This window comes from Sminthopsis crassicaudata, chromosome 1 (genome assembly GCF_048593235.1).
Source record: "Sminthopsis crassicaudata isolate SCR6 chromosome 1, ASM4859323v1, whole genome shotgun sequence".
Classification (NCBI taxonomy): Eukaryota; Metazoa; Chordata; class Mammalia; order Dasyuromorphia; family Dasyuridae; genus Sminthopsis; species Sminthopsis crassicaudata.
In genome coordinates, this window is record NC_133617.1 from 205,840,056 (window position 1) to 205,864,785 (window position 24,730).

The following is a 24,730-nucleotide window of genomic DNA, read 5'->3' on the forward strand; positions in this document are numbered from 1 at the left end:
GATTACAGTAAAATTTAAAAGCTAAATAAAGGAGTTGGGGAGGAATAAAATATTGTGAGCCAGATTCCTTCCAACTTAGATTCTGTGGTTTTATCATTTGGGATAGTGCAATCAAATGCTATAAAGGTCAGTAGCTATTATTGTCCTCTGTGGGACTTAACTTTCCAAATATTTCTAACTATTTTCTAAGCTTAGCTGTGTCATCCAAATTTTTCCTGGTGGAACTTTCATTTATCTTATGGGTAAATTTGGGTATTCACTCGGCTTTTGTCACTTACACAGATAAAGTGTCACCAAATTGATTAAGATCAGGAATAACTCAGACCTACTTTGACTTTCCCTATGAATGTGATGAATTCAGAGCAGGACTTAGCCAATAAAAAATCTGGTTAGAGGTTATCACACCAATGTGAGCCAGGTAAAGAAGAGAGATGAGGAAAGACAAGTATTTAAACTTCTACTTATCCTCTTTTCAGTCATTTAAATAACAATTATGCTCCTACTTATCTTTATCTGGTTCTGTCCACTTCTTGTGGACCATAATTAACAAGTAGCTAATAAATGAAAAAGAGAAGTGATGAATTTAAAGGCAGCAATTTTAACTTGAAGTGGATTATATTGTGCTATGTATATGCATACACACTTATGTATGTATATATGTATAAACATTTTTTGATCTGAAGTCCCAGAAAATCATTTTGGTTATGTATATTTCATTCACAATATTTTCAGACATAGTTAAAAACATTATCATTATCCTATATACTTGAATACTGGAAAAACTCTAGTGATGCACTTACATACCAAAATTAAACTTAATTAAGGCTGTTATTATGAATAAATTATAAGTGCTGTCATTTCATTTTTATTTCTCAAGAATATACCACTTTTGGAACCACCTGGTCTCTAACTGAACAACCCACTAGACAACTCTATCTTCTCTGAATGGCAAAGAGTAGCTTATCATTCACTTAGTCCATCAGCCATTTAGTTCTGCATGCAGTGTGGCCTACAAAAATTTTATGTGTTATTTTCATTTCTCCCCATGTTGCAAGCAACCATAGGAAACAAACTGTTAGGATTCATCACACAATCAATACCCAGTATATTAAAACCTCAGCATCTCTCTATATAGACACTGTACCTTTAATCACTGTCACTAGCCCAGTGTAATTCTTGAATATACATTGGAATCTCAATAAATATTTTATGGCTCTCTCCAGAGGTTTATCTCTCACCTTCAAAATACTTATGAGGTAGCACTGTTATTGTCTTTTCTTTTTAAACAATCTGACCATAGTCATTAGTGCTGCACCTGTCCCCTTTTCGTTGGTGTTTTTAGGAATCATTTGATTTTATGTCTCTTGTTATAAAATCCTAAAGAGTGACATTCACACTTCAGTCTAGCTACTCTGTGAATAAGTAGGGACCTGCAGTAGTTCTTTCTTACAGCTCATCATGGGAATAGTCTTTGAATTATTAACAGCTCTTCATAAGGGTTTCTATAACAGTTTTGCTATCTTACTGTGTTTTGTCAAATTCCTTTTTAAAGATATAGTAATAAACAGATAAATCTTTCTCTTTTGCAATTGTTTTTTATGAATTCATAGCTTAAGCAAACAGGACAGAATTAAAGACACATTAATATAGGCTTAAGACTATTCTATCCTTAACTTCATGTACTTCAAGGATTGTACTACAACATTCAATCAAGAGCAAAGACATGTGTTAGCATGATAGGTAGGGAATCCAAGCAGAGCCACAGGGAGTAGATGAACTACAAGTAATGACTAATTATACTGTCATTTGCAGTGTGCAGAAGGAGGTATTTAGCAATGATGTTTAAGGAGAAGAAAGTTGCTAATGTGAATAGGTATATGATCTCTATGAAAAAAATTAGCTTTTAATAGGGAAAAAAATCCTGGAACTTACTACTTGGATAACCCTGGGCAAGGTCCACCCTTTGAACCTAAATTTCCCCACCTTAAAATGAGGGGAAGGGAATTGAGACAAGATGACCTCTGAGGTCTCTTCCAGCCCTGGATTTATGATCCTATGATTATGTGACCCAAGTAAGCAATTAGCATCTCACTTGATCCTAAAATAATCCTCTGATGTAGGTGCAATTATTATCCCCATTTCATAGATAAGAAAAATGTGACAAACAAAAGTAAGTGATTTGCCCAACTTCATTTAGCTAGCAAATACTCAAAGTATTTTAACTTAGTTCTTTTTGACTCTAAGTCCAGCATTTCATCCACTAACATAGCTACCTCCCTAGATATCTGATAAAAGGTTATTCTGAGATATTTCTTCCATCTCCCAAGAGGGATTTTTGAGAGCCCCAGATATAACAAAAAAAAATGTCCAATTTTCCCACTAACCATTTCAAAAATCCTTAGTCCCTCAAAGGATTGTGCTCCCTGAAAGTGTTAAGCAAGTGTTTAATTTAACAGTTTGTTGCTGGCATACAAAGATTTTTTGCAATTTTATTACAAGTAATTTATGACACATTTTGAACATATAAAAATAATCTCATGTTTGTACTGCACATTGTACTTTACAAATGAAAAGAACTGTCCTAAATTGTTGAGCTTTATCACATGACAGAAATTCACTATTACTTTTTATCTCCCTTACAATTATTTGGAGGGTAAATAAGTTTAGAGGGCCAGTATGTTCATTCTTGCTAGATTCATTTTATATGACATCCATTTGCCCCCCACTAAATACTTGGAGAAAATACAAAGCAACCAACGCATTAAGCCAGAAGCATATTGTGTGTTCAGCAGGATGCAGTGGTTAATTTACTATTCACAACAAGAGAAGAGACACTTTTCAATACAGATTTGCTGCTTTTAACCTGGAAATTTACCAGCAAAAGCAATCCTTCTTGGCTTTGTTTCTTTTCAGACTACAAAGAAAGCAATATCTACTTTGTTACAAAATGGAGAGCAGGTAATATTTCATATTGCCACAGTCAATTATGTAAGACTGTGTAACCTTTTCCAGCCATTACAATCTTCAAATCTTTCTGTACTAATGTTGCCAACACAATGCAGGAAGAGCTTCAAAGCATCTTTGGAACGTTTGCAAGAGAAGACAGCTGGCATCGCTTAGAGACTAAACTGAGATGGCCAGATTTCTAATTTATAAAACTGGGACAGCACACGTCAGGGGAACATCATCCAGGGCTTTGTGAAGATATATCTCCAGCTACTTCCCTTTGTCAGGTAAAGTCTTGTTTACTGGAGTGGTAAAGAGGGGGAGAGAAAGAGGAGATAATAGTACTAAAATAATGTACTAAGAGGTTCCATAAATTGTTCAATGAAATTGAGTTTAGCATAAATTGAATGGTAAAATTTAAGAGTTTTATACAACAATGTACATGATTGCAGTGTTCCCATTTCCAAACCAAGGAACCTAGATAGAACCTCTTTTAGTTTTATTCTCAACTCCAAAGTCAGTGAAATTTATGACCAAATGAAATATTCATGGGAGTCAGATACAATCTGCAACTATACTCACAAATATTAACCTATTTAATATGTATTTTCTTGTAGTTTCTGACAATCTGTGGATAATTTAGCCTCAACTTAATATGTCTACTTACATATAATCTACTGAAATAATCATTCCATTTCATTCTATCTACATTCAAGAAGATGACAAACAACCAAACTGACCATCTGGTGCTGAAAGAGTTTATAGTTACTTCTTTTGTTCAGTGCCATAGTAGTTTATAGTGTGTGGCAGATCATTTGATTTGAGACCAGTAAGCTATTCTCACTCATTTTAGTTGGTATTTCCTGACATTCTATTCTTCTGCACTGATTTGCAGAAGGAATTTTAAGTTTCTTGGTACGATATTCCCACAAAAACCAGGCCAAACTAAAGATAAGTGGCCCACTTACACTTTGGTAAGGTATAAAATAATTCTTACTACCTGCCATTTTGTTTTCTGCCTTCTCTTTCAAGAAGAATAATTCATTTCTCAAACAAATTTATGCATTCTTTAATTTCTTGCATTGAATAAGTGATTAGATCTGCCTCAAATATTCAATTAAGCATATCTATCGAAATGACTGTATTTACTAGTTTCTGGGTTTACTTATTTATTTTAATTTTTACTCTGGGTAATGAAACAGTATATTCAGGTTCTGAAATAGCTCAGTTAACATGGCTCCCTAACTTCTATTTTAACTGGGGGTAGGGGGTAGATGAGTAGCTGTTATTATTGTTGTTGTTGTCATTTTCATTCAGTCATCTCCAGCTTTTTGTGACCATGCTTGCCACATTGGAAAAAATCAAACAAAAAATAAAATCAAACAAATGACAGGCAGTTGAAAGGACAGTTCAAGAAGCTGGTCCATTAGTCCACTTACCCTGAATAGATAGTAGATAGACAATAAACTAGAAAGAAGAAAGTGAGCTGTATTACATTTGGGAAATTGAAAGATATGTTTAATGACTCTGAAACAAATTTTAATTCAGTATTTTTCTGTTGGCACTAAATGGCCAAGTTATATAATATTACACACTCTAAAAATTCAAGGCTCCAAAATTTGGAAATTAACCCCAAAACAAAGTATATATAAACCATGGGAATCAGTAAACTGAAACATTACTAGTGAAAAATTGAAGAAAAATAAAAGAAAAGCAGTGAAGAGAGGCAGACATGATAGAACTAGCACTAAACTTGGATTCATGGAATCTCAGTCCACCGCAGCTCTGCCATTTACTACTTTTATCACATAGAACAACTAAAATCTCAGCCTTGGGGCTCAATTTCTTCATCTATAAAATCAGAAAATCAGACAAAATGACCAGTAAAACATCTTTCTACCAGGAGTATAACACAGAAAAAGAGATAAGATGGTCATATATACAAAAGCAACTGTAACCCCTGGACAAACCACATTCTCTACTTATATCCATACAGTGTCAAGAGATTTAAGGGAAGATCTCTAGAATGTCTCAATCTAGCCTTTGGTAGAGACTTTATGGGGGAACATGGACAAGAATTGTATAGGTTACAAAAAATTATATATACATTGCAAACTGCATTGATAGAATACTCACAATGAGAGACAAAAAATGATAAAATAATCATGTCAAGAACTACACTCAGTCCCATGGATAAAACTACTAAGAATGAAGCAATTTGTACTTTCAAGATACTTACATTCTAATAGGGAAAAGGAGTGAACATCATACAATAAAGTAAATATATACATGTATGTAGTAATTAAATTCAAGGTAGTTTTGGAAGGGAAGGAACAGGATCAATGGGGTGCTTGGACTTCATAATAAAGGAAGAGAAGTACTTTGAAGTGGCAGTAAGAAGAGATTAAATGCCAAGGATGGAGGATGGCTTGTATAAAATCACGGAGACCAGAGACCAGTTTGAGGAGCAAAGAAGCTAATTTGGCTAAATTGTATGTATGAGATGAAGAGTAGTATTAAGTGGGGCTGAACAGACAAGTTGAAGCCAGGTTGTAATGAACTTTAAAAGCTAAATAGAAGAGTTTATAAGTAAATTGAAGCCAAATGTCCAGGCGCTTAGCTGTTAACTAAGAATTAGTGGGATAAAAACCCTTCAGTTTAGAAGGGGTTCTAATCACAGCTTCATGCCGTTTGCCAAAAAAAAAAAAAAAAAAAAAAAAAAAAAAAAAAAAAAAAGTCAATGTAATTGATTGAAAAACAAATCATATAGTCAAATCTATGTTTAAGGAAAATTACTTTTACAATATACTATAATATTGGCTGGAATGGAAAAAAATATAAGGAAAGGAGACCAGTTAGTAGGATGTTTGCAATAATCCAGGTAAGACATGATAAGGGGCTGAACTATAAATGATAGTTATATGAATGGAGAGAAGGGCAAGTCATATGAAGTAGGTAGAAATATATCTAATTTGAGCTAGAAATGGCAAGATTTATCAACTGACTTGATACATGAGATGAGAGTCCAGAGAAATTGTGAGGTTAAAGCACTATTAGAAGACTGGAAGGATAGTAGGGCTTTTGAAAGAAATAGGAAAGTTTAGGAAATAGGAGGATTTAGGGGTTTAGATATCAAATTCAATTTTGGACACATTGAATTGGTGTTTCCAAGAGATCCAGTGTAAATATCCAATAGGCCATTTGTGACATGATACTGAAGCTCAAGGAAAAGACTGAGAATGGAGAGTGAGAAAGAGAGAGAGAGAGAAAAGAGAGAGAGAGAGAGAGAGAGAGAGAGAGAGAGAGAGAAGAGAGAGAGAGAGAGAGAGAGAGAGAGAGAGAGAGAGAGAGAGAGAGAAAGAGAGAGAGAGAGAGAGAGAGAGAGAGAAAGAGAGAGAGAGAGAGAGAGAGAGAAAGAGAAAGAGAGAGAGAGAGAGAGAGAGAGAGAGAGAGAGAGAGAGAGAGAAAGAGAGAGAGGAAAAGGAGGAGAAGGGGAGGGAGGGAGAAATTAGATAGAGATGAATATAGAACTATCTAGATTCCTATCTATATGTAATTACAGAGAAAAATGAATCATTTACTTAGAAATTATAGTTAAAACCATGGAAGTTGATGAGATTACAAAATAAAGAGTGAATACAGTAGGAGAAGAGAAGAATCTAGTCCAAAAATCTTGGAAAACACCTTCAATTACATGGCATGATATGTATGATGAGGTAGCAGAAGGGACCAAAAAATCAAGTAAAAGGATAAGGAAAGCATAATTTCACAAAACCTAGAGTGGAGAAAGTCCAGGAAAAAAAGTAACCTGCAGTGCCAAATATAGCAGATATGTCAAGAAACATGAAGAAATAGTAAAGACTATTAAATTTTCCAATTAAGCACTCAGTAACTTTGAAGAGAATAGTTCCATTTGATTAATACTGGAATCCAAACTACAAAGAGATGTGTGTGTGTGTGTGTGTGTGTGTGTGTGTGTGTGTGTGTGTGTGTGTGTGTGTGATATAACACTTGCTTAGCCAGGTTTGTATTCTCCTTCATAAGCCCCTATGATTTCTACCCAGATTGTTTCAGTCTGTACCAGAAAGGAAAAGAATAAAGAGCAAATACCAGGAAGTCTATATTTAATGGGAATCCACAAAGGTTATTCACTTTTTGAGGGCTTGTTTCTATAATGTGATGCCCCGGCATTTCTCTTCAATAATTACCAAAAATCAGGCTTGGGCAATTTAACAGAAAAACAAGCCAGAAAGACTACTTGGGCAATAAATTTGCCATGTGGAGATACTGAGTGAGGCTTGCCCTGCTGGTAATATAGAAGTAAGGTATTTCAACCTGATAACCCACACTTGGGTATTGGATATCAAAGGTCACAACTACCTGAAGTTGCAGATGAGATACCTAGTAGAAATGACAGTAGAGACAAAAGTAAATGTGGATAAGGAGCTGTAGGATGAAGAAAGAAAGTGGAGATCCCTATGATAAGACTAAAATGATTCTGCTAAATATCTGAAGTAAGGAAAGTGAAGGTGTTTGATCTCTAATGGAGAAAAGTATAGTTTTAGAATTTTTATGCTATACCTCTATATCTGTTTTTTGTTAATTTGTTTTTTTGTTTCTTTGTTATTATAGCTTTTTATTTACAAAACACATGCATGGGTAATTTTTCAACATTGACCCTTTCAAAGCCTTCTGTTCCAATTTTTCTCCTTCTTCTTCCCACCCCCTGCCCTAGATGGCAAATATTCCAATATATATTAAATATGTTAAAATATATGTTAAATACAATATATGTATACATACATTTTTTTTTTACAATTATCCTCCTGCACAAGAAAAATCAGATCTAGAAAGAAGGTAAAAAACCTGAGAAGGAAAACAAAAATACAAGCAAACAATAACAGAAAGAGTATACTATGTTGTGGTCCATACTCATTTCCCATAGTTCTCTCTCTGGGTGTAGCTGATTCTTTTCATTAATGAATAATTGGAACTGGTTTGAATCATCTCATTGTTGAAGAGAGTCACATCCATCAGAATTGATCATCATATAGTATTGTTGTCTCCTGGTTCTGTTCCTTTCATTTAGCACCAGTTCATATAAATCTCTCCAGGCCTCTCCAAAATCATCCTACTGGTCACTTCTTATAGAACAATAATATTCCATAACATTCATATACTATAATTTATTCAGCCATTCTCCAATTAATGAGCATCCATTTAATTTCCAATTTCTAGCCACTAGAAAAAGAGCTGCCACAAAAATTTTTGCACATGTGGGTGCCTTTCCCTCCTTTAAAATCTCTTTGGAATATAAGCCCAGTAGCAATACTGCTGGAGCAAAGAGTATGCACAGTTTCATAACTCTTTGGGCATATTTCCAAATGGTTCTCCAGAATAGCTGGATCACTTTACAATTCCAGGAATAATGTGTTAGTGTCCCAATTTTCCCACATCCCTTCCAACATTGGTCATTATATTTTCCTGTGTAGAGCTGTGTAATGGTATCTCAGACTTGCCTTAATTTGTATTTCTCTGATCAATAATGATGTGGAGCACCTTTTCATATGACTATAAATAGTTTCAATTACTTTATCTGAAAATTGTCTGTTCATATTCTTTGATCATTTATCAATTGGAGATTGGCTTGATTTCTCATAAATTTGAGTCAATTCTCTTTATATTTTGGAAATGAGGCCTTTATCAGAACCTTTGACTGTAAAAATGTTTTTCCAGTTTATTGCTTCCCTTCTAATCTTGTCTATATTAGTTTTGTTTGTACAAAAACTTTTTAACTTAATATAATCAAAATTATCTATTTTGTGATCAATAATGATCTCTAGTTTTTCTTTGTTCACAAATTCCTTCCTTCTCCACAGGTCTGAGAAGTAAACTATCCTATGTTCTTCTAATTTATTTATAATCTCATTTTTTTATGTCTAGATCATGAACCCATTTTGACCTTATCTTGGTTTATGGTGTTAAGTGTGGGTCAATGCTTAGTTTCTGCCATACTAGTTTCCAATTTTCCTAGCAGTTTTTGTCAAATTGTGAATTATTATCTCAAAAATTGGGGTCTTTGGGTTTGTCAAACACTAGATTGCAATAGTTATTGACTATTTTGCCCTCTGAATCTAATCTATTCCACTGATCAACAAGTTTATTTCTTAGCCAATACCAAATGGCTTTGATGACCGCTGCATTATAATATAGTTTTAGATCTGGTACAACTAGGCCGCCTTCATTTGATTTTTTTTCATTAGTTCCCTTGAAATTCTTTATCAAAAGATCAAAAAAAAATCTCCAGATAAATTGTGTTGTTATTTTTTTCTAGGTCAGTACAATAATTTCTTGGGAGTTTGATTGTATAGCACTAAATAAATAGATTGATTTAGGTAGTATTGTCATCTTTATTATATTAGCTCAGCCTATCCAAGAGCACTTAATATTTTTCTGATTGTTTAGATCTAACTTTTTTTTGTGTGTGCAAAGTTTTGTAGTTTTGATATTCATATAGTTCCTGACTTTCCCTTGGCAGAGAGATTCCCAAATATTTTATACTATAGACAGTTATTTTAAATGGAATATCTCTTGGTATCTCTTGCTATTGGATTTTGTTAGTGATGTATAAAAATGCTGATGATTTATGTGGACTTATTTTGTATCTTGCAACTTTGCTAAAATTGTTATTTTGTGCAGTAATTGTGCTCTAATCCAAAGCTTCTTAAACTGTGCATCACAACCCCATACAGGGTGATGTAACAATGAAGGGGTTGTAAAATATGATTTATTATCAGTAAATATTTGATTTGTATAACTATTTTATTTGCTTACATACATGGGATCATTTTAAAATTCCTCAGGAGAAAAGGAGTTTTAAGTGAAAAGAAGTTTAAGAAGTCCTGCTCTGAGTTAGAATGAGAGTATTTTCCTTTTGAGGCCAGAAAATTAGTAATGAGATTTTTAAAAATCTCAATGAGAAATGATTACAAATACTGGCCAACTATGATAAATTTATGAAATATTATAAACTAATTAATTAGCATTTTAAACCTTAAACCTAACTGAGATGGGAGCAGGACCTAGAGAAAGAGAAAAATAGAGATCTGATTAGATTTCAGGGAGGCATTGAGGTATTAGAATTCACCCATCTAGCTGCCTTTTCTCCATTAATATCTACAAAGAGGTGCTTAATGCACTTTATAGCACAAGCAATTTCATCTTCCCTTCTATGTGAGGCTGCCCACTTCTTTACAATCAAATTAGTCACATTGTTTTTAAGATTCCTTTTTTCTTAAGAATATTAAGTATTTTTCCATCATCCTTTGTATATTATTCCTTTGGTCGGCACATCAAAATCTTAGCAAGAGATCTTCTGGTAGAATTTTTTAACATGTTCTGAGAATTTCAAACAAAATAAAATATAAAATTTCTTTGATGTATAAAATCCCAAATCAATATATATAGAAGGGACCATAGAGATAATCTAGTCCAACTCTTTTGTTTTACAAATGAGGAAATTAAGGTCCCAGGAGATTAATTGGGAATATCAAAGGTCATGGGGGTGGTAAACATCAGATAGAGGATTTATATCCATGATTTCTTGACTCTGGAGTCAATGATCTTTCCTCAGCACCACACTGATTTCCAGATATTCCAGAATCTCAGAAGCAAAATTCTACCATTATCTGGAAGATAAACAGAGCTGCCAAGTTTACAAAGCTGTAACTTTTAAGCACTTAAGTACTTAAGGGGCAGTTAGATGATGCAATAGATTAAATGCTGGTTCTGAAATCAGGAAGACTTATCTTCCTGAGTTCAAATTTGTTTTCAGACACTTATAAGCTATGTGACCTTGGGCAAGTCATTTAACCCTATTTGTCTCCATTTATGTTGTAAAATGAGCTGGAGAAAGAAATGTCTTTACCTACTAATAGAAATATCTTTTCCAAGAATGTCTTTACCAAGAAAACCCTAAATGGGGAAATAAAAGGTTGGATGCAATTAAAATGACTAAACAACAAAATATTTAAGTATAGTTACATTTTCTTATCAGATATCTTCATCACCTTTAATAGCATGTTCTTTGTCTTAAATAATTCTAGACCTAATTTCTGTGCCATGATTTCTAAAACAGCCAACGTGGTCATTTTAATATTTCACAAGATACTGATTCGTTAGGGAGTGTCTCAAGTTAATCTGTAAGAAAAAATAGAATATAGAGTCCTGTATTTCTTTCTTTAAAATCACAGATGTTTATTGTTTATTCACAGAATTTAAAAATTCAAACTACATCAGAAAGTTCTCTCTCTATGCCAGTGAAAGCAATGTTAGGTTACTACCAGAACATTGTTTTATGGCTCCCACGATTGAGTTTGTAACTTAAAACAACTTGTTAAGATAAATATGGGAATATATTTGGATGGGAAGTAGTTCATAAATTTGCAACATTAAAATTTGAAAGTCTGCCATGAAAGCACATGTCAAGGAACATGCTATGTGAGTATAAGGTTGAACATCAGATCCTAAGGTTAATAATAAATAAATAAATAAATAAATAAATAAATAAATAAATAAAGCCTTGTGGAAATGATATGTGGTCCCCTATGGCCACTGGAACAGCTTTATAAATAACCACTCATTCACTTGTTCAGAATGAGTAATGATTTATACTACACAAGTAATAAAGAATGCTGACTTCATTTATTTTACTACCTGGAAGTTCTCCTGAGCAGTGATTCTCAGGTGAGATACAACACAACTCTACAGATCCTAAATATTATACAGTTTTTGTCTGCCCACACCTGTCTTGTGCTGCTTTGGATTGAGAAGTAGCCTCATAATTTCAATAAATTCCCAGTCTCCCACTTTTTCATGACAACTTTATAGCCCAACATCCCTATGAGAGAAGATCATGAAAAAGTATAAGAACCTTTTTTTCTAAGAAAATACTACTCTTAATTAAAGAGAATGGGGGGGGGGGCGGTATAGAATAATAAGTCAACATCTCCAAGGTAGTTTGAGATGAAGACAAAATAGAACATCAAACATCTGTTTGATTCAGTAATAACATATTTAATATTATTTGAGATGATCTGGCTTACTGTGTTTGAAGAAACTTTTTACTACAACTATTCTTCTCAACCTTTAGAAATCTATCATAAGGACAGCTAGGTGTTGTAGTGGATAGAGCACAAGCCCTAAAGTCAGGAGAACTTGAATTCAAATGTGACCTCAGACACTTAACACTTCCTAGCTGTATAATCCTGGGCAAGTCATTTAACCCCAATTGCCTCAGGAAAAAAAAAATCTATCATGAAGTATAGTGTTACAGTTACAAGGTAGCTTGATGTCACATGTGAGTGGAGAGGAGGAAATGGGAAGAAATAAGCCTTTCATTTAGAATCAGATTACCTTATGACTGAGTTGTCATTACCTTTGTGAAACCAAACAAATTACCAAACCTCAGTAATTCTTAATTTCCTCATTTGTAAAATGGGAATTGGTAAAGTTTGGACCACATTATTCTTAAGGAACAAGGTCTAAATACTAATATAGCAGAAAAATTACCCCAAGAACTGATGATTGAAACCTTAGCTACTTTGCCTAGCAACTGTAGTTTACATGAGTTCACCTCTGAAAAACCATGACCTCTCATCAGGGAATTATGTTGTCCATCCTTAGAATCACTGGCTCATTGCCTGCACTTCAGCATTCCCTGAGAAAGTTGCAAATAATAGCAATAGTTACAGTTTCACATATCCTAATTGATAAATAAGCAAAAGATGTGAACTATGCCCAAAGGGCTATAAAACCATGCTTATAATTTGACTAACAATACCATTTCTAGGCATAAATTCCAAAGAGAATTTTTAAAAAGAAAATGAACTTATATGTACAAAAATAATTATAGTAGCTCTCTTCTCAAGGAGGAAAAAAGGTAACCAAGAGGAAGCCCATCAGGTGGGGGATGACAAATAAATTGTAGTTATGTGATTATGATAAAATATTATTGTTCTACTGGAAATTATGAGCAGGATGCTCTCAGAAAAAAACCTGGAACACCTTCCATAAACTCAAGCAAAGTGAAATATATTATGTATAAAGTAATAGCAGTGTTGTGGGATGATCAGCTGTGAATTATTTAGTTATATTCACAGCAATACAATTATAAATAACTACTCTGAAGGACATATGATGAAAAATCCTGTACATACCTGTACTGAGTGTGTCTGAATACAGATTGAAGCATACTTTCTCTCTTTTTTTTCTACTTTATTTTTCTTGAAGGTTTTTTTTTGGGGGGGGAGGGGAGGAAGATATTAGGGGAGAGATCTATTTTCTCTCACAATATCACTTTTATGGAAATATTTTATATAATTTCACATATGCTTTCTTAATAGGAGAGGGGGTGGGATAATGGAGAGAATTTGGAACTCAAAAGTTTTTTTTTTTAAAAATGTAAAAAAATTGTTTTAAATGTAACTGGAAAAATAAAATATTTTTAAAATAAATTGAATAAAAAAATTGAAAAAGAAAGTTATGGCTTGAAATACAAGAGATTCCCTCACAAAAATGGGTAGCAGTAAAAAGAGAAATATCTTAAAACAAAACAAAAAAAGTAGTGCTGGAGGTGAAGTCGAAATGGGGAAGAATAGCCAGGAAGTGACTTGAACTCTCCTCAGCCTTCCTTACAAACAATGTTAAATCAAGTATCTAAATAGATTCTGGACTTATACAAGCCACTGGAAAAAAGAGAGAGAGAGAGAGAGAGAGAGAGAGAGAGAGAGAGAGAGAGAGAGAGAGAGAGAGAGAGAGAGAAATAATCTTCCAGCTTTCCTGATGACCAGAGCTGAACAGAAATATCAAATATATGACAATAACATTAAAAGGTAAATGGGGGGAGGGAGAGACTTTTTACATCACTACATGGGAAGATAATACTTCTAACTCTTGTGAACTTTGTCTCTTTTAGGGCAGTTACAAGGAACATATATAGACAGAAGATGTGGGGTTTTACTGGGAGGAAAGGAAAAGGGGAAGCAGAATAGGGTAAATTCGCTCATAACACACATCTACATGCATAAAGACATATGTGCACACACACATTCATATGCATTTACACATATGTAGGCATATATCTAAAATAATATTAATATGTCTAACATATATGTAAAATACAGATTTCTCTCTTAATTAAATCTTTGTTTGACTTTGTCTGAGATCAGTGATTTTTAGCCCTACTTATTTTTTCTAATATATTTTATTCCTGATCCTTGTTATAGTATTTGTGCATATCTCTTATTTATTATCTCTGCTAACTCTTTTACTTTAATTCTATTTCTTACTTTTCTTTGCTATTACTTAATCCCCCACCCCCACCCATGGATCTCTCCCTCATCTACTTCCTCCATCTTTTTCCTCCCTTTTTATCACTTTTTCATTAAGCTGCAGACCTTATCACATTCCTATTGATCTAAATACTCTTCTGTGCCCCACCTTAGTCTATGTCATTCTTTGTCTCCTTCTTTATCCCTTTCCTGTTAATTTACACACCTTGTCCCACTGCCATAAATCTAAACACCTCTATCCTATTCCCTCCCCCCCTTTTTTCTTTAGAGATTTTGGAAGATGTTATACCCTTAATGGTATAGATAGATAGATAGATTTATTATTTTCTATTTACCCCTTTCCAAATGTGAGTAGGTTTCCAAAACTATCAACCCTCCCCCACCCCAATGCCTCTATGTCAATTCTTCCTTTGAACCTCATTTATATAGCACAATTACTAGTTTTACCTTCTTTTAGAGTCAGATCATATTCCCTTCTGCCTCAATCTTTCTTTTGAGTTACATTGTTACTGATGTTGCTCTTAAACATATAGCATACATTTCCATGTAAAAATCATAAACAATTTGTTCTTGTTGAGTCTCTTGACATTAATCTTTGATATTGTCTTTTATATGTTAAATTTTCTATTGAGTTCAGATTTGTTTGAAACAAAAACCTTGAAAAGCTATGAGTTTGTGGAATGTCAATTTTTTTTTTCTCATTCAAAATATGTTTTACTAGATATATTTTTTTAACCATAGGCCTAGTTATTTTGATTGTCAATATATAGTATTCCAGGACCTGTGATTTTGTATTTATCTGCTGATAAATCCTGTACAATTTTAATTGTAGCTCTCTTTGATATGGGGATTTCAAATTTAGCAATGATATTTCTATGTGTTTTCCATGTAGAATCTCTATGATATGGTCAGTGAATTTTTTTTTTTTCTATTTCTACTTTCCCCTCTTATTCTACCACTCCAGCACAATTTTCTTGGATTATTTCTTGCATTATTGTGTCATTTCTTTTTTTGTTCACAGCTTTCAGGTAGTCCAATTATTCTTATATTTTTTCTTCTTAATCTGTTTCTATACATCTGTTATTTTTCTTATAAGATGTTTCATATTCTATTCCATTTTTTCATTCTTTACATTTTGTTTTGTTATTTCTTGATCTCATAGCTTCACTGGCTCCTCCTTGCCCAATTATAATTTTTGAACAATTATTTTCTTCATTAAGACTCATCTCTTTTTTCTAGTTTGTTAACTTTTTTCATAATCTTATTTTTCTTAGATTGTTTGCCTTTTTTTCAGGGTCTCTCTCATTTGATTTTTTCAAGTATTTTTACATTCTTCTATAAATTCTTTCCATGCAGGTAGACATTACTCTAAAGAGTAGAAGAAGCTTTTTTTTTTTTTAATTAACTGCCCTTCTCTGAAATTAAATCTTTGTCTCCCTTATTCCCAGAGTAAGTTTCTATGGTTGAATTCTTTCTTCTTTTGATTGTCCATTTTTTTAAAATATGAGAACTATTAGAAAAGCACCTTTACTATTGGGGTTTAAGGGATGGCCCATCTAGCTTCACTTCAGTTCTTCTCTCTGATCTAGAACCCCAAACTGAGAATTCCCCCTCCTCCAAGTATTCCTGCCCATTGCTTCTGCATTCACTTGATTTGCTAGTTCTTTCTTACATAGGGCAGCATCTCTGCAATACTGCTGAGCCTGACATTCCTAATCCCTGAGGTTCCTACAATTCTCCATGCTGTCTGGAAAGTTAAAATTCAAATGATTCAGGCTGAGAATACCTCCAAACGCCAGCTATTCCCAGGGCTTCTCTCTTACTGTGTCATCAGAAGTAGCCTGGAAGTGTTCTACTTCACACTGGTTTGGGGATCTTTTTGTGAGTCTGCTCAAGTAATCCAAGGAAGACCCCTGTTTGTCCCAAGCTTTATTTGTTTTTGCCAGTCTATAGTCTCCCTGAGATGCAATTTTCTTTTGTTTGTGTGGGAAATCTAGAGAGCCTGGAATTTTCTGAACTACTTCACCATCTTCCCCTAGGCTAATTTCCCTAATGAACATTGATTTAAAAATTTTAAATAAAATATTATGAAGAGATTGCAGCAGTTTGTCATAAGCATAATATACTATGGCTAAGTGGAATTTATACCATGAATATAAAAATGGTTTAATATTAAGAAAACTGTCAGCATTATTGACCACATCAATAACAAAATGTACAGAAATTATATTATCTCAATACAGGAAAAGTATTTGACAAAAAACAGCACCCATTTCTATTTAAAAAAAAAAAAGACACTAGAGAACATAAGAATAAACACTAGAGAACATAAGAACAAATGGAATTTTCCTTTAAATCATAAGTTATTCTCAGCAATATGATGATCCAAGATAATCTCAAAGGACTAATGATAAAACCTACTATGCACCTCTGAAGAAAGAATTGATATTGATTGAATCCAGACTGAAGAATTTTACTTTTCACTTCCTTTTTTTGCTTTTTACTTTTTTTGAGTTTTCTTGTACAAAAATGAATAATCTAGAAATATATTACATGACTGCACATTTATAACCTATACCTGATTGCTTACCATATCAGGAAGGGATGAGGAAAGGGAAGGATGGAAGAAATAATAGAATTTGGAATTCAAACTTTAAATAAAAAGTTTTTTAAAATGGAGGAAAAAAGATAATCAACAAAAACAATGATAAGCAATCTCTCTAAAATTTTTAGCAAGCTTTAAATGTAACAAGCATAAGCCAGAAGCATTCCCAATAACATCAGGCATGAAAAAAGAATGCCCATCATCTTATTCAATATGAGTGATGACAATGTTAACAGTAAGATAAAAAAAAAAATAAATTGAAGGAATCAGAGTAGGCAATGAAGAAATAAAACTATCACTCTTTGTAGATGACAACCCACATAAAACATCACTATTTTCATATATCAACAAACAAGACCAACAGCAAGAGATAGAAAGAGACGTTCCATTTTAAATAACTGCAAACAATATAAAATACTGGAAAAAGTAGTACATAGTATGGCAGAAATTGGGCATAAGTCAATATCTCATACTCATCAAGTTAAGGTTTGAATGGGTACATGATTTAGACATAAAGGATGATAACATAATCAAATTAGAAGAGCAAGAAGTAGTTTAACTTTAGAAAAGGGAAGAATATTATGACCAAACAAGAAACAGAGAATATTACAGAATGCAAAGTAGAAAATTTTGGTTGCATTAAATTAAAACTTTTGCACCAAAAAAAAAAAAAAAAAAAAAGGCAACCATAATTAGAAGGAAAGCAGAAAGCTGGAAGGAATACAACCTGTATTTCTCAGATATACGGAGAACTTAGTTAATTTTATAAGAATACAAGTCATTTTCCAATTAATAAAGGTTATAAACAGGCAGTTTTCAGATAAAGAACTTAAAGCTATTTATAACCATATTAAAAAAAGTTCTAAATCATTATTGATTAGAGAAATGCAAAGTAAAACAACTCTGAAGTATTAACTCATGGCTATCAAAGTTACTACTATGTCAGAAAAGGAAAATGATAAATATTGGAAAGGATGTGGGAAAATTGGATCACTGATGTGTTATTGGTAGAGCTATGAACTGATCCAACATTTGGAGAACAATTGGAACTATGCCCAAAGGGCTATAAAACTATGTGGACTCTTTTATCCAACAATGCCACTAGTACATCTGTATCCCAAAAAGATCATAAGAAAAGAAGAATGACCTACATGTACAAAATATTTTTAGCAGCTATTTTTATAGTGTCTAAAAACTGGGAAATTGAGAGGATATTCATCAACTGGGGAATAGCTGAAGAAGTTGTGATATTGTTCTATAAGTAATAATAAGCAGACAAATGAGGGGCAGCTAGGTGGTGCAGTGGAAAGAGCACCAGCCCTTAACACTTAACACTTCCTTGCTACGTGACCCTGGGCAAGTCACTTAACTCCAATTGCCTCAGCAAAAATAAATAAATAAATAAGAAAAACTGTTAGGTTCTTACTAAGTGCTAAGTCAGTACTTACTTGAAAAGATCTTACTTGAAAAGAAAGTACTTGAAAAGATCAGAGGAAGAATCAGTGGAAGATTAATTCACCAGTGTGGGTAGAACAGTGGCCCTTAACAAGTGATAAAATTCAGGCCTTATTAGACATAGTGCAAGAGCAACTTGACCAAGGACACTTGCCACCTTCTCTAAGTCCTTGGAATTCTCCAGTATTTGTGGTAAAAAAGAAATCTGGAAAATGAAGGATGTTGACTGATCTAAGAAGAGTAAATGAACATATGGAAACTATGGGAACTCTTCAGTCTGGACTTCCATCTCCTACTCATTTGCCAAGAGAATGGCCTCTTTGGGTTATAGACATTAAGGATTGTTTCTATTCTATCCCTCTAGATAAGGAAGATATGAAAAAATTTGCTTTTTCAGTGACCAGTATTAATTTGGCTGCACCTTATAAAAGATATGAATGGACAGTTTTGCCACAAGGAATGAAAAACAGCCCTACTATGTGCCAAATGTATGTTGTTGCTGCTCTTGCTCCAGTAAGAAAAGCATTTCCAAAAGTAATATCGTTACATTATATGGATAATATTTTGGGATGTGCACCTGAGGAATAAATGTTAGAAGCATGTCTATAAAAGACCATGGAAACACTAAAGAACTAAAAATTGCATATAGCTACAGAAAAAAATTCAAAGACATGCTCCTTTTCAATATTTATGATATGAAGTATATCCTAAGGCACTCAAAGTACAAAAGCTTTCTTTAAGAACAGAGAAGTTGAACACCTTAAATGATTTCCAAAAATTAATAGGAGATATGCAATGGATGTGTCCCGTGTTAGGCCAACTACCAATCAACTGCAACCTCTATATGACATTTTAAGGGGAGACAGTGTTTTAAATTCACCATGCCAGCTTACAAAAGAACCACAAGAGGCTTTGAGAGAAGTTGAACTGGCTTTATCCAATGTGGTTGAAAGAGTCATTCAAAAACCCTTGGAAATATCAGTTTTTGCTACAAAAGAGGCACCTACAGTAGTCCTTCATCAAGGAGACAGTATGATTGAGTGGGTGAACCTCCCAGCACAACCAGAACAAAGCCTTACTCCTTACCCAGTGCTTGTGGCTAGAATTTTATTAAAGGCTATTAAAAGAGTAGTACAATTATCTGGGATAAGTCCTGGAAAAATGTACACATTCTATACTAACGCACAAATCAATGTATGCTGTGAGAACATTCCAGAATGGCACATTTTATTGGCCACAGCTCCAAATTTTGCACAATAGTCTCCATTAAAGATAACCCAGCTACTACATAATTGGCGATGGATTTTTGAAGAAAAGGTTTCTAAGGTTCCTCTTAAAGGGCCAACAATCTTTACAGACGCTTCCAAAGAAAATATTTGTGCTGTATACTTTCATGATTTAACCATAAAGAGAGTAGTCAGGACTCCTTTTCAATCCACTCAGCAGAATGAATTATTTGCTATCATGCTAGCTCTTACTTATTACCCAGGAGACGTAAATATAATTACTGACTTAGCCTATTCAGTAGGTATGGTACAAAGAATTGCCATGGCCCAAGTAATATTTGCATCTTCTAGTATTTATCAGCTCTTTAAGGAACTTCAAGAGCAAGTGAGAAAGCATCCAGGCAAAATTTATATCTTGCATGTCCACTCACATAGCAGACTTCTAGGTCCTATTTTTTATGGAAATTCAAAGGCAGATAGCCTTTTAATTATGTTAGCCAGTACTCCTTTATTTCAGGAAGCCCAAGAATCTCATTCTAAATATCATCAGGCTGCTCGAGCTTTATGTTTATAATTTGGAATAACAAGAGAGCAAGCTAGGAGCACAGTAAAAGCTTGCACACCTTGCCTTCCTTTCCATGCTCCTATGCTACCTAGGGAAGAACCCTCGTGGTTTGAGACCCAATGAAATTTGGCAAATGGATGTGACCCATTGTAAATATGTTGGTCATCTGTCTTTTATCCATGTTGCAGTAGACATCTTTTCAAGATTCACTTTTGCAATACCAGCAGCAAAGAGACAGCCTGAGTGGTCACTGAATTCCTCATACAAGCATTTGCAATTATGGGTGTGCCACAAGAAATAAAAAAGATAATGGACCTGCATATGCTTCTAAACATTTTTTCACACTTTTGTGCACAGTATAAGATTTTACACACCACCGGCATACTTTTTAATCCTTAAGGTCAGGCAATAGTAGAGAGAAGAAACAGAGATATTAAGATACTCCTCCAAAAACAGAAGGAAGGGGGAGCCACAGGTAACCCTAGAGAATGTCTAAATTTAATTCTCTATACCATTAATTTTCTAATTTTTGACAAAGATGCACTGGCTCCGGCAGACAGGTTTTATAACCCACCAGAAGGGCAGTATCCAGTACAAGCAACTCCACTATCTTTAGATAATTGCCAGGTGATGTGGAGAGACCCAGAAAGTGGCGAATGGAAGGAACCAGGTAGGTTAACTGCTTGGGGGAAAGGGTTTGCTTGTATTTCCTCAGATGGAGAAGGAAGCAGATGGGTCCCAACAAGTCATATTCACCTTGTCCATCAGAGAGAGATAGAAAAAGAGAAAGACCTCAAAACAAAGGAGAAAATCTAAGAAACATCTGACACTGAAAGAGCATGGCTGATAAGAAGACTGAAAACTAGCAGAGATCATTGGATTCCTTGAGATGAAAAATTGTTGATGAAGACTACTAGGACTTTAAAACTTGCAGGAATTATTGGATTTCTGGCACATGAACTAATGGACAATAGACTTATAGACATGTATAAATTCTCAATTTATGATTATTTGATCACGTTATTTGTTACATCACTTCTAATGTGTTATGTTACAATGTGTTTATGTAATTTATGTAATTATGTGGAATACCTCCCATATTGATGAATTTATGTTTCAAGGTCATGACCACCCTATGTTCTAAATCAAAAGAAAGGGGGAGATGTTAGGTTCTTACCATGTGCTAAGTCAATACTTAACAAATTCTCTAGCTCAGAGTTCACACCTTTAGTTCACACCTTTAAAAGGAGTTTACACCTTTAGATTTCTGAAAAGGAGTTTACACACCTTTAAAAAGGAGCAAGTTCATTGGTCAGTAAGGAGTTCCCAGAAGCCCATTCTCTGGGAGGATAAAAAAAGGAACATTGAGTCTGAGGAGTCAGCTCTGGATTGGGTCAAGAAGAAGATGTCCTGTAGATTTGCAAGTCCAGCAATCCCACACTTTTGGAGGGGAAGAAGAGGATTCAAGATTCTACCTTCCTCTGGATGGAGGCTCCAGAAGCCTGCCAAGAAACCTGCTCACAGAGGAAAAGATTATACAGAAAAGAAACCTCCTCCCAGAGAAGGATTAGAACTGAGAGACAACAGGACATTTACAATGTGGTGCCTACAACGTGGGGCAAGGACTTATTCTGAGCCCTTCAGAAGAGCTAACCCAGACTTGACAAAAAACCTTGAAAACATACATGAACTGATGAGCAGAAAAGATCAGTGAAATTTTGAGCAAAATTGGTAAAATATTTTACATAATAACCACAACATTGTGCTCTTCTCAACAATGCAATGTTCCAAGACAATTCCAGTAGACTCATGATGGAAAATGCTATCCACATTCAGAGATAGAACTATAAAGCCTGAATGAAGATCATATCATACTACTTCAGTTTTTTTGCTGTCTTAAATTCTTTTCTTGTTTTTCCCTTTTGTTCTGATTCTTCATTTATCACATGACTAATATGGAAATGTTTTACATGTCGTGCACATTACAAAAAAGCAGTACTCAGCCTAGAATAATCAATCACAGCACACATTAATACAAGGATTTAATTATTATTCAATGATAATTTATGATTATAGATATAATTGGCTCAAAACTTGATAAGGCTTATCAGAACATAACACAATAATGCAATACTGTAATTTGGGTATTTCACATATCACCTCTACTTTGTGCATTATATGATCAAACAGCCAAGTCTGACCTTTGCAGAGGCCTATCTTCAATGACAATACTTTCATTGTCTCTACTCCAATCCTACTGCTCTTGCTGCAACTATAAATATTTTGAAAGATGCTATTATTATAGCCATATATATTATTGTATACCTTCTCCAACCTATCAGAATTTACAAAGCCATTTACCAAATCAAAGGGAAGACAAAAATAAAAGCAAATGCAACAAAATTCCTGGTATATATTACCCAGTTGAGTCCATGCTCCAAATGGGGAGAGGTACATAGAGGAGATTCCTTTCATATCCTGCCATCTGGAGGGAATTCTCAGACAATGAAGCATACATGACTGGAAGCTCGTTTCCCAAGTTTTCTCATGATGGGCCAGAACTAGAGGGCAAAGTGGAGAGGAGACGAAAAGTCAAATGGAAAACAATACCATATTATGAAATATCAACAAATGTAAAATGTGTCAACATGAATTTTTTTTTATGAAAGGAGACACAAAAATGGATTCACATAAAGAAAATGTTTGACATTCAAAAGGTTAAAAAGTTTGCTTCCCAAAACTTTATATTGTCAGTCTCAGAATGAAAAACAAAAATGGATATAATATGGAAATTCATATGAAGAAAATATTTTATATTCAAAAGGTTGAAAAGAGTTTGCTTCCCAAAACTTTATATAGCTATTCTTTTTTTATATCCTTTGGCTATATTCTATTAATCTGTACCTTCAATCTCACCATCTATTTGTGCTTTGTCAAAATAGATATTTCTATTTATCAGAAGTTTATTTTACTTTAGAGAAAAAATTTACATTTTGATTATTTTTTTAACTTTTATTATCCCTATTTTGTTTAGACATAAATATCTCCCCATATAAAATTTAGGGTTTAGACAAATCTTCATATTTGTCCTTAGATTGCTTATCCATTTAAACAAAGAGATCAAATTAATACTATTTCATTATACTACCAATGGGTAAACATCTTAAATGTTCTCTCCATTCACAAATATGTGTGTGTATATAAATGTGTGTCTGTGTGTGTGTAATCATATCTGTAACCTTAGAGATTAAATGTCATCTTGGTCTATTTTTTCTATTTTCATGACACACCTAAAGTAAGAAACTTCTTTGGTTTTCCATTTATCAGCACCACAGAATACTCAGCTCATAGTATTCTTTTCAAAAATTTCGTCTTTACCTAATCTTTCACAGTAGCAAAGGAGAGAGGGTGGGAAAATCTGTATTCAGATTACTATTATAATCTTGACACAATTTTTCCATTTTAAATATGCAACATTTTAAATGTTCTCCAAGCAAGAGAAAAGGAAGAGTATACTGTAATTTCTTCCTTAAAAAAAAAAGGGGGAGATATTTGATTAAATTTTTAAAAACACCAACTTCTGAATCCTGAAATTGTACTTCATTCTTTATGCAAAAACCTTTTCCCTCTGAAAGGTTTTTTGTGACATGAAGACACAGGAAGGTTTCTAGCTATTTTATTAACTCATTGGGCTCTGTGTTCTTTTAGAATCACCCAACCCAGCTGCAGTAGCAACCCCATAAATACACATTGGAAAAGATGGAGGCTTTGTCAACTGAACTCCATGGAGAAATGTATCTCTGGGTTCAGAAAATAAATCATGCAGGGCCTATGAAGAGAACCTCTCAGATAGAATCCTATCCTTGTAAACACTATTAATTTTCTACACCCCCCCCCCGAGGGAGCATTACATACAGACAATTTATACCTGTCTCAGAGAGGGATTTTCTGCCTGTCTTTTCTTCCCTGCTCATTATTTTGTTTCTCAAAACTAAACTTCTTTGAATTCAGTCATTGGAGTTGAAAAGATGAGCAAAAGGAAATTATTAGCTTAGAACCTGTAATAGGAAAGGTCCTAAAGTACCTGTGACCTCAAAATATAAACAGTGAAGGACAGTAATGGTATGTATTTATAGTGTTTATGTGGATGGATATGTGCCTGTGTGCCTGTATGTTGGTGCATATATGTATGTATCCAAGACCCAAAAACTTGATTTGGGTATTAAATCAAAGGAGATGTCAATATCCCTATCTCTGGCTCACCACTCCACAGAATTTTAAGATAGTCAACCATATCCAGCAGTTAATTTCTCCTGTCCCTCCTTCTTTTCTCCTCCTCTTTTTCTCTTTATAGCTATCTTTCCCTCCATCCCTCTCCCACCCCATCCTACTCCTCTCTCTCCTTTTTTCTCAACATTTCTACATTTTGACACTGGTACCAAATCTTTTATATAAAAACTAATGACACTGACCCCACTTACTGACTAATCTCAGAATTCTTGCCTTCAATGCAAGTGATGAGAGGCAAGGGTCCTAGTGGCCAACCATGGAGTAGTTAGAATTCTACAGTATGCTACTGCCA

At 34.0% G+C, this 24,730-nt stretch overlaps 1 long non-coding RNA gene across 2 annotated transcripts in view; it reads right to left on the bottom strand.

Annotated features, from left to right (window-relative positions):
* The window catches only part of LOC141553599 (uncharacterized), a 331,814-nt gene that overhangs the window by 200,047 nt on the left and 107,037 nt on the right, over positions 1 to 24,730 (bottom strand). For both annotated transcript variants that reach the window (XR_012485548.1, XR_012485547.1), the window contains exon 2: positions 22,569 to 22,709. This is a non-coding gene — a long non-coding RNA (uncharacterized LOC141553599). The remainder of the gene's footprint in view (positions 1 to 22,568; positions 22,710 to 24,730) is intronic.